Source organism: Tenrec ecaudatus, chromosome 16, assembly GCF_050624435.1.
Source record: "Tenrec ecaudatus isolate mTenEca1 chromosome 16, mTenEca1.hap1, whole genome shotgun sequence".
Lineage (NCBI taxonomy): Eukaryota > Metazoa > Chordata > Mammalia > Afrosoricida > Tenrecidae > Tenrec > Tenrec ecaudatus.
Genome location: NC_134545.1, coordinates 58,786,884 through 58,803,176, shown reverse-complemented (window position 1 = coordinate 58,803,176; position 16,293 = coordinate 58,786,884). Strand labels below are relative to the sequence as shown.

Sequence of the window (16,293 nt, the reverse complement as noted above, 5' to 3'; positions counted from 1 at the left end):
ATTCATTCAAGAAGTACTTAGTCTGTACATTTAGGTGGGCTGTACTCAAGGTTGCGCTTCACGACAAACAATAGCTTATTCTCTGGTGCTTCCTTTAATTTTCCTCAGCTTCACTCTGAACTTACCTAAGAGCAACTGATAGTTTGATCAACAGTCAGACCCTGGCCTTGTTTTGGCCAATAATATTGAGTTTATCCATGATCTCTTCCCACTGATGTAGTCAATTTGATTCCCATGTATTCCTACTGGAAAGGCTCACATGTATAGTCACTGTCTATGCTGTTTGAAAAGAGTATTTGCTGCCGCCTTGTGCTTACCACAGGCTGTGCTCTAGCTCTGACTATATAGAAAAAGGAGGCAAAGTAAGTGCCCTATATATACCTCAACCCAAGCCCTGTCTGTGCCTGGTTTGTATTTTGAATGGGGCAACATGGAAAACAAAAAAGAAAGAAAGTAGTATTGCAATCAGTTAGTCATTGATTATGTAGAATTCTATCATGTTATTTCAAGCATTGTTTCTACCACCAAGAACATATTTTACAATTACCGACCCTTCTTCTTGTTTCCAATCTTTGCATCCCAATCACCAGTAATAATCTATGCATTTTGATTGTATATTGTAGCTAATTAGAAAAGAGAAAAAGATTGTTTTCTTTTTACATGCTGATGCATAGGTATCTGGCCTCAGATTTTGTCTTTTTACATGCAGAGACAAAGGTATCTGACCTCAGATTTTATCTATCTTTTGCTACTTTTTTGTTTTGTTTTCTTATAAGGCACATGAAGTTCACTGCAGCACTATTCACAATAGCTAAAAAATATGAAAACAACCTGAATGTCCACCAACAGAAGAATGGATAAGCAAACTATGAAACATATACACAGTGGAATATTACACAATGTTAAAGAATAACAATAAGTCTGTGAAGCACATCATAACATGGATGAACCTGAAGGACATTTATACTGAATGAAATTAGTCATTCACTGAAAGACAAATATTATCTGAGACACTACTGTCAAAAGTCAATAAAAGATTTTCACATTAAAAGCAAACAAACAAAGAAGCCCAAAGCCAAACTTACTGCCTGGAGTTGATCTGTGATCAAACCGATCGGGTCACTATGAGTCAATATAAACTCGATAACAGTGGGTTGGGTTTGGGTTTTTGGTTTTTGAGTTAAGGCGACAACATTATCACAGATTTAGGTACGTGCTAAACTAATACAAATATTGTAATGATACATATTTTGAAAAAATTATAACATCTTCTAATTCACAAAGAAGAAGCATGTATTGTTACCAGGCTAACTCTCAATCCAAATGTGTAATTTCTTTGTTAACATAGATTTTTGCATACATTTTCTGACCATTGATCCTTTTCCAGGTAAGAAAGGTTGATAAAAATTGCATTTTCGTTTTGTGAATGATGAGGACAATGAATGCATAAATGTGCTTTACACAACTGGTGTATGTATGGATTGTGTTAAGAGTTGTATGAGCCCCTAATAAAAAGATTGTTTTTAATTTCACTTTCTCTCCAAGAAATTACAAAGGGTAATCATGTTTATCACTAATTCTGAATGCCTGGGAACTTGTCTCACACATATAAAAGAGAAATTTACATAAAAGAAATTGTCAAAGTATTCCAATTTTATCACAACGGCCACTGGCTAACAGAAATTATAGAGTGATATTATTTCAGAGATGGTCAAAAAAATGAAACAAAACCCACTGCCATTGAGTCATTACCAACTGATAATAATTTACAGGAATACGTAGCACTTCTCCATTGATTGCCAAAACTGTAAATGTTTTGGAAGCCGTCTCATTCTTCTGCAGAATGGCTCATGGGTTTGAAGTGCTAACCTTGTGGTCCACAGCGCCATGTTTAACCCGCAATGCCATCAGAGCTTCTTTCAGAGAGCTGATACTTGGGGGAAATACAGCAGAAAATATCCACACACTCACCACCTTGCTACAATCCGGGACAATGCCCTGTGTTATTATGACCCTTCGCGCACGCCTCCCTGACGCCGTCTTCCTCTGTTCTACACTAGAATTATCTGCTCACCTTTACGTAGAATTTATTGACAAACCATTTTTATTCTCCCAGAATCCAGATTTCTAGGTTCATGAAATTGGGGTGATCTACCCAGCTCACCTACCCTTAGGCATACTTTTAAACTTGAACCTTTAAGGAACTAGGAACAGGGAGAAGGTTGGGAGGCCAAAAAAAAAAAAGGAGGGTTTAACAGGAAATATTAAATAAAATTTAAATTGCTCCATTGTGTGTGTGGGGAGGGGGGCACGAGGCACCTCCAGATTTCTTACTCCTCAGATCTAAATATTGGTCTGAGTGGCTGAAAAAGGAGGAACAGTAAAGCTGACGTGGACTTGGAGTTTTAGTGACATACAAATTCATTTCAAATATATGAGGAGGGCGGGTGACATTTTCCTAATGTCACCTTGAAGATAATAGCTTGGTAAAAAGGTTATTGAAAATCATTTTTGACAATTGATGTATGTATATGTATGGATGGTGATAAGAGTTGTATGGGTCCCTAATAAAATGTAAAAAAAGAAAAGAGGAGAAAAAAATGATTAGGGCAGGGACTGTACAGATGTGCTTTATACAATTGATGTATGTATATGTATGAACTGTGATAAGAATTGTATGAGCCCCTAATAAATTGTTAAAATTTAAAAAAAAAAAAAAGAAAATCATTTTTGAAGGGGGAGGAGGAGAGAGTGGAGCACATCCTGGCCCACCAGGCCTTGAGGACAATGACCCCAATTAGAGCAGCCAGTCCACAGAGAGGACCACATGGCTGGCCCCACTATGAGACATGACGCCCCTCACTGACCCATAGCTCTACAGAGGACAACACTGGAGACATGGTGTGGGAATTGCACTGATCTGATCCCGCCACACCAAGGCAAAACACTAAGGGGGTGCAACAGAACAGCAAGGGAATGGAGCAGCGAGGTCCCCCAGGGAATGCTGAAGGTGGACTTTGGGGCCATGGTGTGGTGTCCCAACAGACTGGACTGGAAAACACTTCTAAAGGCCAACAAACGATCCTTGAACTAACTACAAGCTTTTCTTTCTTGTTGTGTTTTGTTTTGTTTTTTGTCATTGGTTTGTTGTTGTTGTTTTGTTGTATACTGTTGCTTGGTTTTGCTCTGTCTTGTTTTTGTGCATGTTATTATCTCCGCAGGTCTGTCTAAATAAGATAGGCTGGATGAACAATCTGGAGGAGAAAACAATGAGACCAACAGTTCCAGGGGGACATGGGAGAGGGGGAGGTGGGGGGAAAGGAAGTGGTGTTAACAAACCCAGGGACAAGGGAACAACAAGTGATCCAAATTGGTGGTGAGGAGGGTGTGGGAGGCCTGATACTGCATGTAATGTAACAAAGAGGAATTGCTGAAACCCTGGTGGGGACTGAGCATGATAGTGGGACAAGAGGAAAGTCAAGGGAAATAGAGGAAAGAGCTGGGAAGCAAAGGGCACTTATAAATGTCTAGATAAACACATGTATATATGCAAATATATTCATATATGACAATGGGGAAATAGAATCTATGTGCATATATTTATAGGTTTAGTATTAAGGTAGCAGAAGGACTTTGGGCCTCCACTCGGGTGCTCCCTCAATGCAAGAATACTTTCTTCTATTAAATTGGCATTCTGTGATGCTCACCTTCGTGACACAACCACTGAAGACAAAGCGGGTAAATAAGCAAATGTGGTGAAGAAAGCTGATGGTGCCCTGCTATCAAAAGATATAACGTCTGGGATCTTAAAGGCTTGAAGGTAAACAAGCGGCCATCTAGCTCAGAAGCAGCAAAGCCCACATGGAAGAAGTACATCATCCTGTGCGATCACGAGGTGTTGAAGGAATCAGGTATCAGGCATCATCAGAACAAAAAATTTTACCATAGTGAATGAGGGGGGGAGTGTGGAGTGGAGACCCAAAGCCCATTTGTAGGCCACTGGATATTCCTTTGCAGTGGGGTCTCGGGGAGGAGACGAGCCAGACAGGGTGTGATGTAGCAACGATGAAAAATACAACTTTCCTGTAGTTCCTAAATGCTTTTTCCCCACCCTCCACCCCCACTATCATGATTCCAATTCTACCTTGCAAGTCTGGTTAGACCAGAGGATGTACACTGGTACAAATAGGAACCAGAAACACAGGCAATCCAGGGCAGATGATCCCTTCAAGACCAGTGGTGTGAGTGGTGATACTGGGAACGTAGAGGGAGGGAGGGTTGAAAAGCGGGAAATGATTATAAGGATCTACATGTGACCTCCTCCCTGGGGGACAGACAACAGAAAAGTGGGTGAAGAGAGATGTCGGACAGGTCAAGATATGACAAAATAATAATATATAAATTATCAAGGGTTCATGAGGGAGGGGGAAGTGGGGAGGGAGGGGAAAAAATGAGGACCTGATGCCAGTGGCTTAAGTGGAGAGCACATGTTTTGAGAATGATGAAGGCAATAAATGGACAAATGTGCTTGACACAATTGATATATGTATGGATTGTGATAAGAGTTGTATGAGCCCCTAATAAAATGATTTTAAAACAAAGGAAATAATTTTGCCTTAGGCATTGGGCTCTTTTAGAGAATCATCTATGTGCATATAGTTTCTCATATCAACTGATCTCAGATAAATCTTGGCTGATAACAGAGAACACCAAAAAGATGTTTGCCTGTGTTTGATTGACTATGCAAAGACATTCGACTGTGTGGATCCCAAATTGTGAAGAACGTTGCAAAGAATGGGAATTCCAGAACACTGTGCTCATGTGGAAACTGTACATAGACCAAAAGATCTAGGTACGAACCAAATGAAAGTATATTGTTTAGAATCAAGAAAGACATGCATCATGAATTGTATTCTTTCTCCACAGTTATTTAATTTGTATGCTGAGAAAACAATTTGGGAAGCTGGACCCTATGTAGAAAAAACTCAGCATCATGATTGTAGGAAGACTTACTTAGCAACTGCATTATGTACTTGGTACGACAATGTTTGCAGAAAAGGAGAGGACTTGAAGCTTGTGTTCATGAATATCAAAGACTGCTGCAGGCTTTGGCGTAGATTACACCACAAAGCAGAGCAAATAAAAGTTCTCGAAAATGTATGGAACATCCTGATAAACAGAGAAAAGATGGAAATAGTCAAGGATTTCATCTTGTTTGGATCCACAATCAATGCCCATAGAAGCAGCAGTCAAAAAGGAAATGACACATTGCTTTGGGCAAATCTGCTGTAAAAGCCCCTCCTTAAGAGGTGAAATGCCATAAAGTCATTTGGAGGACAAATGTGTGCCTGACTTAAGCGTGCAAAGCTGGACAATGAATAAGGAAGACCAAAGATGAATTGATACCTTTGAATTACAGTGTTGGTGAAGAATATTGACTATGCCATGGACTTCCAGAAAACTGAACAAATCTCTCTTAAAAGAAGTATAGTCAGAATGCTCCTTAGAACTGAGGATGGTGAAAATTGTATTTTGCCTACCACATAGCAGTGCTCAATAAGTGCAATCTAAAAACCCAACACCAAAATTGCATAGTGTATTTTCATCCACCGAAAAAAACACTTGAAATCATTATCTTTCAATTCAATTTTTCCTAGAACTTTTTGACGTCCCCTTGCACGAATCAGTTAATGAATGACAGCTGGCAAATTCCTGTTCCACCTGTCATGACATCATTTAAATTCCTTTCCTAACTGAAGACAACAGGAATTCTAAGCACTTTGAATAAAAATGCTTTCTTTGTCACAGTAAAAAAAAAATCCACATACTTATTAGGAGTATCAGGAGGACAAGCCTATTACCAGCATTACACAGTTGTGTGCTGGTGCCTGCAGAAGAGAGGGGACGCCTCTCAAAGGCTCAGGAGGTCCTGTTTACAGAGTACATTTCTCACAGATCTCTCTAAAGGTAGTTGGCGGACCCCAAGGGTCTGAATAAAGACAATGGCATCTTTTTTTTAGTCATTTTATTGGGGGCTCATACAGCTCTTATCACAATATGTACATCCATCCACTGTGTCAAGCACATTTGTACATTTGTTGCCACCATTATTTTCAAAACATTTTCTTTCTACTTGAGACCTTGGTATCAGCTCCCCATTTTTCCCTCCCTCCCTCCTTCCCTACCCATCCTCCCTCATGTACCCATGATAATTTATAAATTATTATTTTGTCATGTCTTACACTGATCGATGTCTCCCTTCACCCACTTCTCTGTTGTCCATCCCCCTGGGAGGGGGTTATATGTAGATCATTGTCATCGGTTCCCCCTTTCTCCTCCCACCTTGCCCTTATCCTCCTGGTATCAGTAGGTACTCTCAATATCGGTCCCGAGGGGGTTTAATCTGACCTGGGTTCCCTGTGTTTCCAGCTCTTATCTGTACCTGTGGACATTCTCTGGTCTAACCAGATTTATAAGGTAGAATTGGGGTCATGATGGGGGAGGGGGAGAAGCATTAAAGAACTAGAGGAAAGCTGTATGTTTTAACGATGCTATACTGCACCGTTACTGGCTCGTCTCTTCCTTGTGATCCTTCTGTAAAGGGGCATCCAATTATCTACAGATAGCTTTGGGTCTCCACTCCACCCTCCCCCTCATTCACACTGACATGACTTCTTGTTCTGGGTCTTTGATGCCTGATACCTGATCCCATAGACACCTCATGATCACACAGGCTGGTATGTTTGACAACTGCATCTTGATGCTACTTTCATACACATATCCTTAAATCCGGTCACTCTTCTTTTTGGAGTGAAAACACTTTCTTAGGTCTACAGGAATTCAGGCTGGATTGGTGCCACTTTCTGGAATTCTTTAGTGTGGCTTTTAGGGCACTGCATCTCACACTAGCTAATGAGCACCATCTGGACACCTGATGCTCTGTGGACCACCACCACATCCAGCTCATTTTCAGCTGTGGTCAGCAGGTAGTTGGACTAAGCATCACCTAGAGCAGCAGTTCTCAACCTGTGGGTCGCGCCCCCTTTGGAGGTCAAATGACCCTATCACAGGTGTCGCCTGATGCATAACCATAGCAAAATTACAGTTATGAAGTAACAACGAAATAAATTTATGATTGAGGGGTCACCACAACATGAGGAACTGTATTAAAGGCTCGCAGCATGAGGAAAGTTGAGAATCACTGACCTAGAGCGATCTAGTCACATAACACTGAAGGAAAATAGAGGGCAAAGTCTTGCTCCCCTACAGCTCCTTGAGCTGGTTCTCTATGTTGACAAGGATCAAAAAGTCTGCTGGCCATGACAATGTCACCTGAATGGAAATATAAATTTCAACCTTGTCTTTTTCAGTAGCTCGGATTCCTTTCTTGCAGATATTTTCTTGTAAAGACTATGTAAGATCTGGATATGGATCTTTGGCAAAGTGTGGCTTGATGCTAGAAAGCTTACAAGTTGCATAGCCTATGCATTTGGTAGGAACTGGGATTCTCTGACAGCAGACAGAAAGGATGCCTTTCTCCCGACTCTTGGTCAGGCAGCAAGCAATAGCTGAGCCTGGTGCAGGTGACACTGCGGCTGCCTGGGGGGTGGGAGGTGGGGAAGGGTATTTCCACGATTGTCCTTTACTATCTTTTTTTTTATTAAATAAATCATTTTGAACTGCTGACTTTGTAGATAGGAACCCAACACCTAAGCCACTAGGCACCAAGGTAAATAAATCATTTTATTGGAACTTCCTACAGCTCTGATCACAATATATACCTACATTGTGTCAAGCACATTTGTACATTTGCTGTCATCATCGTTTTCTCTTTTTAATTATTATTAAACTCTTTTACTGGGGGGTCTTACATCTCATCACAATCCATACATTCATCCAGTGTGTCAAGTACTTTTGTACATATGCTGCCATCACCATTTTTTCTTTTTTTAGATTTAATCATTTTATTAGGGGCTCATACAACTCATCACAATCTATACACACATCCATTGTGTAAAGCACATTTGTACATTTGTTCCCATCATCATTGTCAAAACATTTGCTTTCTACTTGAGCCCCTAGCATTAGCTCCTCATTTTTCTCCCTCCCGTCCCACTTCCCTCTTCCTCAAGGACCCTTAATAATTTATAAATTATTATTTTGTCATATCTTACACTGTCCAACGTCTCCCTTCACCCACTTTTCTGTTGTCCACCCCCCAGGGAGGAGGTTATATGTAGATCCTTGTAATTGGTTCCCCCTTTCCAATCCACTCTCCCGGTATTGCCACTCTCAGCACTGGTCCTGAAGGGATTATCTGTCCTGGATTCCCTGTTTCCAGTTCCTATATGTACCAGTGTACATCCTCTGGTCTAGCCAGATTTGTAAGGTAAAATTGGGAGGGATCATGATACTGGTAGGGGGAGGATGTATTTAGGAACTGGAGTAAAGTTGTAATGTTTCATCTTTGTTACACTCTACCCTGACTGGCTCTCTCCTCCCCAAGACCTTTCTGTAAGGGGATGTCCAGTTGCCTACAGATGGATCTTGGGTCCCCAATCTGCACTACCCCCTCATTCACAATGATTTGATTTTTTGTTCTCTGATGCCTGATACCTGATCCCTTTGATACCTCGTGATCACACAGTCTGGTGTGCTTCTTCCATGTGGGCTTTGTTGCTTCTGAACTAGATGGCCACTTGTTTACCTTCAAGCCTTTAAGACCCCAGACGCTTTATATTTGATAGCCAGGCACCATCAGCTTTCTTCACCACATTTGCTTAAGCACCCATTTGTCTTCAGCGATCATATCGGGAAGCATTCTCTTCCCAACTCTTTACTATCTTGTAAATGATCGTTTGCTTTCATGTATAATGCTCTTGATGTTATCCCAACGCTCAACCATTAGTGTTCAATGAGTAAAATCTAATCGAGTAAAATCTACATTCTTGAAATTCAGGTGGAATATACTCAAGATCATATTTTGGTTCTCCTGGACTTGTTTTAATTTTCTTCAACTTCAAGTTGATGTGCCATGTGAAAAATTGATGATCTGTTCCACAGTTAGCACCTTCCTGTTTTGATTGCTGGTATTGAACTTCTCTATTGTCTCATCCCACAGATGTAGTCAATTTGATTTCTGTGTATTCCATCTCTAGAAGTCCACGTGTATAGTCTTGGTTTATGTTGTTGAAAAGTTGTTGAACTTGCAAAATTCTTTCATGAAACCTCCAGCTTTGTTTCTATCACCAAGGCCATATTTTCCAATGACTGCTCCTTCCACTTTGTTTTCAACTATCACATTCCAATCAACAATTATTAATGCATCTTGATTGCATATTTGATCAATTTCAAACTGAAAGTGCTGATGGAATTCTTCGGTTTTTCCTTGCTAGCTTTAGTGGATGGTGTGTAAATTTGAATGATATATTGACTAAATTTATTTGTATGCAGATAGACATTATCCTATCACAGATAACATTGTACTTCAAGATAAATCATGAAATATCCTTTTGATGATGAAAGCAATGTCGTTCCTCTTGAATTCATCATATCTAGCATTGTAAATCATCTGATTGATTCAAAATGGCCAATACCAGCATATCTCAGTTCTAGTATTAATGCCTAGGATATCATTTTATGCATGTTAAGTTTGATAACTTCTAATTTTTCCAAGTTCCAATTACTAAGAGGTATTCTCATTTTGAGTCATGCATCATTAGCAAATGAAGGTTCCTAAAATCTATACTCCTTCCACATTATTTTGGTGAACTCTACTTTGAGAAGGCAGCTCTTCCTCCGTCATATTTTGAGTGCCTACTGACTTGGGGGGGGCTCTTCTCCTGGCAGTTTATCTGTCATTATTGTGCTGTTATTCATAAAGTTTTCAGTATACGATAATGTTCTGCTGCTATTCACAAAGATGCAGTGCCTATATCCTCAGAAGTGGACAGCCTATTTCTTCTTTGTAGTCTGTTCTTGGTCTGAAAGCTCTGCTGAAACCTGTTCACCTTCGGTGACCCTGTGATATTTGAAATATCAATGACAGATTCCAGCATCATTTCCCCATTCTCATATATAAATATATTTACATATGTACATGCCTTTATTTAGACCTCTATAAATGCCCTTTGCCTCCTAGTTCTTTCCTCTATTTCCTTCTACTTTCCTCTTGTCCCACTATCATGCTCAGTCTTCATTTGGGTTTCAGTAATTCCTCTCGGTTACATTACCCTTGATCACGCCCTACCAAACCTCCTACCCCACAGAACTTCTTAAGGAACACCCCTCATCCTATTTATGTATCATCTATTATCTTCTTAATGCCTATACACATTTCCATGTAGCTCATCTTGAACCTTAGTCCCTTTTTTATTCTCTCCGGAATCTCTTGGATTTCCTCTTCTTGACTGGCATAACTTCTCCTCGATCAATATTCAATTGCTAGCGTTCCTCCAAGCTTAGTTCTTTTCTGCATATGCTGTTTCCTTGCCCTAATTAATATCTTTATCTGGACCTCTCTTCTGAGCACCAGATTTATAAACCAAGCTGTCTTCTTGACATAACCACTTGGATGTTAATAGGCCTTTTGTTTCTGTGAGTCAGTTCCATTGGATTCGTTTTTCCAGATCCTCTCTCCACATTTCACTTCCTTGCTTGTTCCTTGGCCTTGGGGGTGCTTGCTCCTTGGCTTTGGGGACTGATTTGTTTTGATTAAATAAAATAGAATCTCTTGTTTTCTGGGTTGGGTTGGATTTGATCAATAGAGAATCTCATCATAAGGTCACAGGGAAGAGAAGAAGGAGATATGGTTAATTGTTACCCTAGATCCTCCTGCAGAGGCATCTAATGGGACAATGGAAGCAGAGTCAGGGAGAGATTAGAAGAGTCTGTATCTGGTTTTGAAGATGGTGGCAAAAAACCATGAGTGCAGCAGTATAGGCCGGTTCCCAGTTATGAACATCCAACCTGAGACATGCAATTTGTAGATATAAACTAGGCCTCTAAAATCTACTATATTAAAAATTCAAGGTGCATACAATTTTCATAATAATGGGTACTCCTTTGTAATGTGCATTAAAATGTATTATTATTATTACTGTATTAGTATCAAAGATGTTCTAGTGTATCTGGATAAGTATATTGCTTTTATGTATATAAGGTACACTATATACATATAAATACTATATGCTAAGTATATCATAAGTATACACTCTATATTGAGATAAACATCTGACATTAGATATGAACTGTATCCAACTGTTGCGTTACACACAAATTCAGCTTAAAGACAGACTAGAACTTCTCTTAACATAGGGACTTCTTGTGAAAGCAATGCAGCTATAGAAGCTGGAGGAGGCAAAGATAAATTCTAACTTAGACTCTCCAGAGGGAGTGAGGTCTTTTCAACACCTTCTCTTCAACCCTGTGCTACCATTTTGAACTTCCTGCCCAGACTATAGGAGAAGACATTTCTGTTTTAAGCCTCTGAATTTGTAATAATTTGTTTTAGAAGCCATATGAAACTATTGTGATGTCAAAAGTAGAATTCTTGATCTCTTTTATAAATCACTTCTTACCTATCTTACATCTGGTTGTTCAAAATAGAGACACGAGTCCTCTATTTTCTGTACCATTTACTCTCAACTTTTTAACAAGCCCTTTCAAATCTAGGCCCCTGTTATAAAAGAGATGCCAACTATCTAATATAATTTACAGAGAACATCCATCAAGTATTAAAGAGGAAAAGACAAGACAAAGACACATCACCCAGATGAAGAAAAGTCATCAGCAGACACTCATGACGGCATGCAGGGCTTACAGAGAACCAACAGTTTGAGTAGGACGTGGAAGGGCAAAAGAAACTGTCACAAATGCCAGATTGGCAGTAGATTGCTACATCACAGTTGCAGGCAGGACTACAGCATCAGGAATGGAACCAGGATTGGGACACTGACCTTATGCTAGACAGGAGAGCTTACAAGACGGGTCCAGGGCCCTCAGACCAGAATGTGACTCATGACTATGCAACTCTCTATCATACAGTGATGACACAAACAGGCGATTTCCTAGGGGCTAGACTGCCCTTCTGTGGAGTGACTAAGGGAGTGGTAATAATGTACTCTCTAATATACACCACCTGAGGGGAAAGCCGTTGCCAGTGCCAGTCAGAGATCAGACAGAATTCAATAAAGCCTCATCCACATGGAGAATTTGGGCTTTTACTGGTAACCATGTCCTTCAGCAAACTTAGTGCTCAGAATTTAAACTCTAAGACATGGTAGAAACACTATAGTTAATTGAAAGGTGGATGAATAAATTAATCTTCCCTGCTACCATTCTATGTTGTCTAACCTCTCATAATTAGTCATGAAATGCCCTAACTTATCCTGTTTTTAAACTCTGGTTCACCTATAGTTTATGAGGGGGTACCCCCAAAAAACAGATTTTACTTTCCCAAATCTATGTATTTAAATATTTTTACAAAACAACCTTATCACCTTCAAAGTACTCTCCTTTACATTTAATACATTTGTCAAATCTGCGATTCGGTTCTTGGAAATATTTTTCAAACTCATCTGTTTGGATGGCTGATAGCACCTCCCTCATTTTTTTCTTTGCCTCTTTCTATGTCATTAAATCACTGTCCTTTTATGTCCCTCTTCATTTGAGGAAACAAAAAGATGTCGCCTGGAGTGAGATCAAGTTAGTAAGGTGCATGGGGCAAGAGAGGTATGTTGTTTTTTGCCAAAAACTGGCGCAATGAGATGGCTGTGTGAGCAGGGGCATTGTTGTGGTGGCAAAACCAGTGCCCCATCTGCCACAAAGCAGGCTTCTTTTTGGTCACACAGCTATACAATCTTTTCAGAACCTCTAAATAGAAAGCTTGATTAACAGTTTGACCTGGTGGAAGGAACTCCAAAGGCACAAATCCCTTCACATAAAAAAAAAAAAAGAGAGAGCGAGAGCATCATTTTGATCTTTGATTTCACTTGACAAGCTTTTTTTTGGGGCGAGGTGATGATGTCATCTTCCACTGCTTGATTGATGCTTGCTTTCAGCATCATAAGAATAGCACCATGTCTCATCACAGTAATGACTGTGGGGGGGAAATCTGAGTCACTCTGGAGCTGTTCTTTCAAAGCACAGCATGTTTCCACTCGATGCTTTTTCCTGGTCAGTCAAAACCAGAGGCACACATTTTGCAGCAACCCTTCTCATTTCCAAATCTTTCATTAAAATTCGCTGAATCGGATACCCTGGGAGACATAGCAGCTGACAAGCACATGGACCCACCCTGATGCAGCCCTGGGTGCTGGAGAAGCCATGCGATGAGATGTTTCCAATGCCACTGGATCCAAAGACTTTCTACCCACTGGCCTGTGATCTTCTACATTCGGCATCATTGCATGTGTTTCGTGAGTCTGAAGAGGACTTTATAGATTGGTATTGGACATATGGGCTAATATCGGACTTATGGACTTGACCTGGACTGGGCTGGGATGTTTTCTCAATGTTCAATTGCTCCTGAATATAAATCTCTTTCTTACACACACACACACACACACACACACACACACACACACACACACACACACAAATTCGCTGAATCAAAGAGCTCCAAGGTAGTCTACATAACTTCCCTATCTCTTCAATGGCCCATTATCGGTCTGTGAGCACAAGTAGACAAATTTTGCTGACATTTTCATCCATTCAGGGTATTGGCAGACATCTAGAATAAGGTTTGTCATCAATCAACATTTCACCTTTTTTGAAATGAGAAAACCACTCGTACACTTGAGTTTTTCACATAGTGCTGTACTTGTAGGCTATGTTCAACATCACAACAGTTTCTGTGGCATTTTTCCTGAGCAGAAAGCAAAATTTCACAACTGCATGCTGTTCTCTTAAATCGGCCATCACAAAAAAAAAGGTTCGAGTAAAACTGCTTTTATGAAAAAATTCACTGTGACCAGAGACAACCTTCCCAGGTGATGCTACTGGGTATATGAACTCAGAGCATGGTGCTTGATGCTGGCCTAGTAAGCTAGTTGCTCAGCTAGTTGGGGTGTGTGGGGAGGGGGGAGAATGCATACCACAAAAGCTTTTTTCTGCTTTTTAGGTACCCCCTTGTATTCACCACATTGCAGGGACTAAACTGCAAACCAAACTCACTGCCATTAAGTTGATTCCAACACATGTAGCTCTTCCTGGAGTAGAAAGCCTCATCTTTTCCCCAAGGAGTGGTTGGTAATTTCAAACTTGTTTACCTGTGGTTAGCAGCTCAACACATAACAATTACATCACCACAGCTTTGTTATTGTAAGGACAGTCAACTTTTAAAATGTTTACATTAACACAGACCACTGCTTAGATTTTAATTATTTCCCATTACATTATGAACAAAATCCACATGCTTCCTTATGCACTACAAAACCTTCCATGCTCTGGAAGTTGCCTACCTCTTTGACATCTTCTTTTAGTTTCTGTTACATCCTAAGGATTCTCCAGGCTTATTTGGCTTTAGATTGTTAGTACAAGACATTTCCTCTGCCAAGAAGCCTCTTTGGTTAGCTGGGTCAGGTTTCATCTTAAAAATTACACCCTCAAAGGCTTTCCTTTACTCCACTTCAAAGTGAGCTACATCCACATTGGTTATTTAGAGCTGTTAAAACAAAAATTATACTAAGCAAGTAATAACATTGATTGAAGCTTACTGAAAATATGATTTTCAAATCAGGATAACATTTTGACTAAAAACAACCAAACCCATTGCTGTTGAATCTATTATGACTCATGGAATCCCTGCAAAACATAGTAATACGATCCTACAAGGTTTCCCAGGCAGAAATTTTTACAGGAAGCTGACTGACAAATCTTTTCCCCATACAGCAGTTAGTTGGTAAGTTTGAGCCACAAACCTTTTAGTTAATAGCTGAACACATTAACCATTGAGCCACAGGGAGGGATAAAATGTCCCAAAGATGAGAAAATGCCCATTCTTGGTTTTTTACCTCCAAACATTCTTATACTCAAATCTTCTTGGATTTGGGCTGTGTCAGAATTTATAAACAACTCATGGCCAAAAGTATTTCACACAGCATTGTTTAAAAAAAATAATTTAAATGATTACTGATTTACCCTACAACATAGTTTAATTTGACTTATGGAGTCTGTTTCCCAAAACGGATTGAATTCTTCAAATGAGCGCAATGCCCAAGACACAAACAATCTTCCTTTTATCTAAGTCAGTGTTTCCCACAGTGAGCAATGCCACCTTTAGGGGGTTGCTGGACCGATCCAGAGGGTATGCTAAAGCAGATCTAAACTTAATCCTGGTCGAAGGATGTAGTACAAAATTTTTAATTGCCCAGGATCATTTTTGCAGAAAGCAAAATTTCACAACGGCATGCTGTTCTCTTAAATCGGCCATCACAAAAAAAGAGGTTCGAGTAAAACTGCTTTTATGAAAAAGTTCACTGTGACCAGAGACAACCTTCCCAGGTGATGCTACTGGGTGTATGAACTCAGAGCTTTACCTAGACTACAAACTCTAGGCTAGGGATCGTGTGACTACCTTGGCCACAAATGTATTTGGCTTCTAAGAGTGCTGAGAAAATACTTGCTGAAGAACTGAGCTTTCCCCTAGCGTGATCAGGGGAAATTTTTTTTTTTTCCTGAAAAGGGGACAGTAGACAAACAAGTTTGGTAACCTATGGGAGTCTAGATTCTATCGTTTGGGTCCAAGATGACGTTTAGAAACCAGCCTCTTCCAGGCTCAAGGTTCAAAATGCCACCTCAGGGCAAATAGCCCCAGCCTCGCCTCTGGGCCACTTTGATTCCATGGACTCCAGAAATCTGGCTCCCAAGAGAATTGAAATGATTTCTCAGAGCACAACTCACAATTGTTAGTTTGGTGGTCGTGAGATGACCTGCTACAGTGGTTTGGCATATTTTAATAGTAACTAAGAATTAGTTTGTAAGCAACCTGAGGGCAAAAGCTTGAATTCGTTTTCACCTGTCCAGAACTGCTCGAATCTGGTTAATTAAGTGCAAATGGAATAAAGGTGAGAATGGGAGAGGGAGGATGTAGCTAAGCAGCGTGCATAAGGGGAAAAACGAGCCTGGTAGAAAATGGGCGAAAACACGTGGCAGAAAACAACCTTACTGCGTTCCAACCAGCCTGCCAGCGCGCACGGGACTTCGGATTAGACTTCCAAAAGTTGAGGAACGCCTCTCGCGAGATTGACCACGCAAAGCGTGCGTCAGCCGGTGCTCCGCCTTCCTGGAGCT

General features: G+C 40.3%; 1 long non-coding RNA gene, 1 other non-coding gene and 1 pseudogene across 2 annotated transcripts in view; 1 reads left to right on the top strand and 2 right to left on the bottom strand.

Moving 5' to 3' along the window:
- Positions 1-16,233, bottom strand: part of LOC142429361 (uncharacterized) — a 133,606-nt gene extending 117,373 nt beyond the window's left edge. The window contains exon 1 of the long non-coding RNA XR_012780420.1: positions 16,164-16,233. This is a non-coding gene — a long non-coding RNA (uncharacterized LOC142429361). The remainder of the gene's footprint in view (positions 1-16,163) is intronic.
- On the top strand, positions 301-434 carry LOC142430103 (small nucleolar RNA SNORA51). The gene has a single exon (XR_012780575.1). It is a non-coding gene; the product is annotated as a small nucleolar RNA SNORA51 (small nucleolar RNA).
- On the bottom strand, positions 6,831-7,478 carry LOC142429543 (exosome complex component CSL4-like; annotated as a pseudogene).
- Positions 16,234-16,293: the final 60 nt, after the last annotated feature.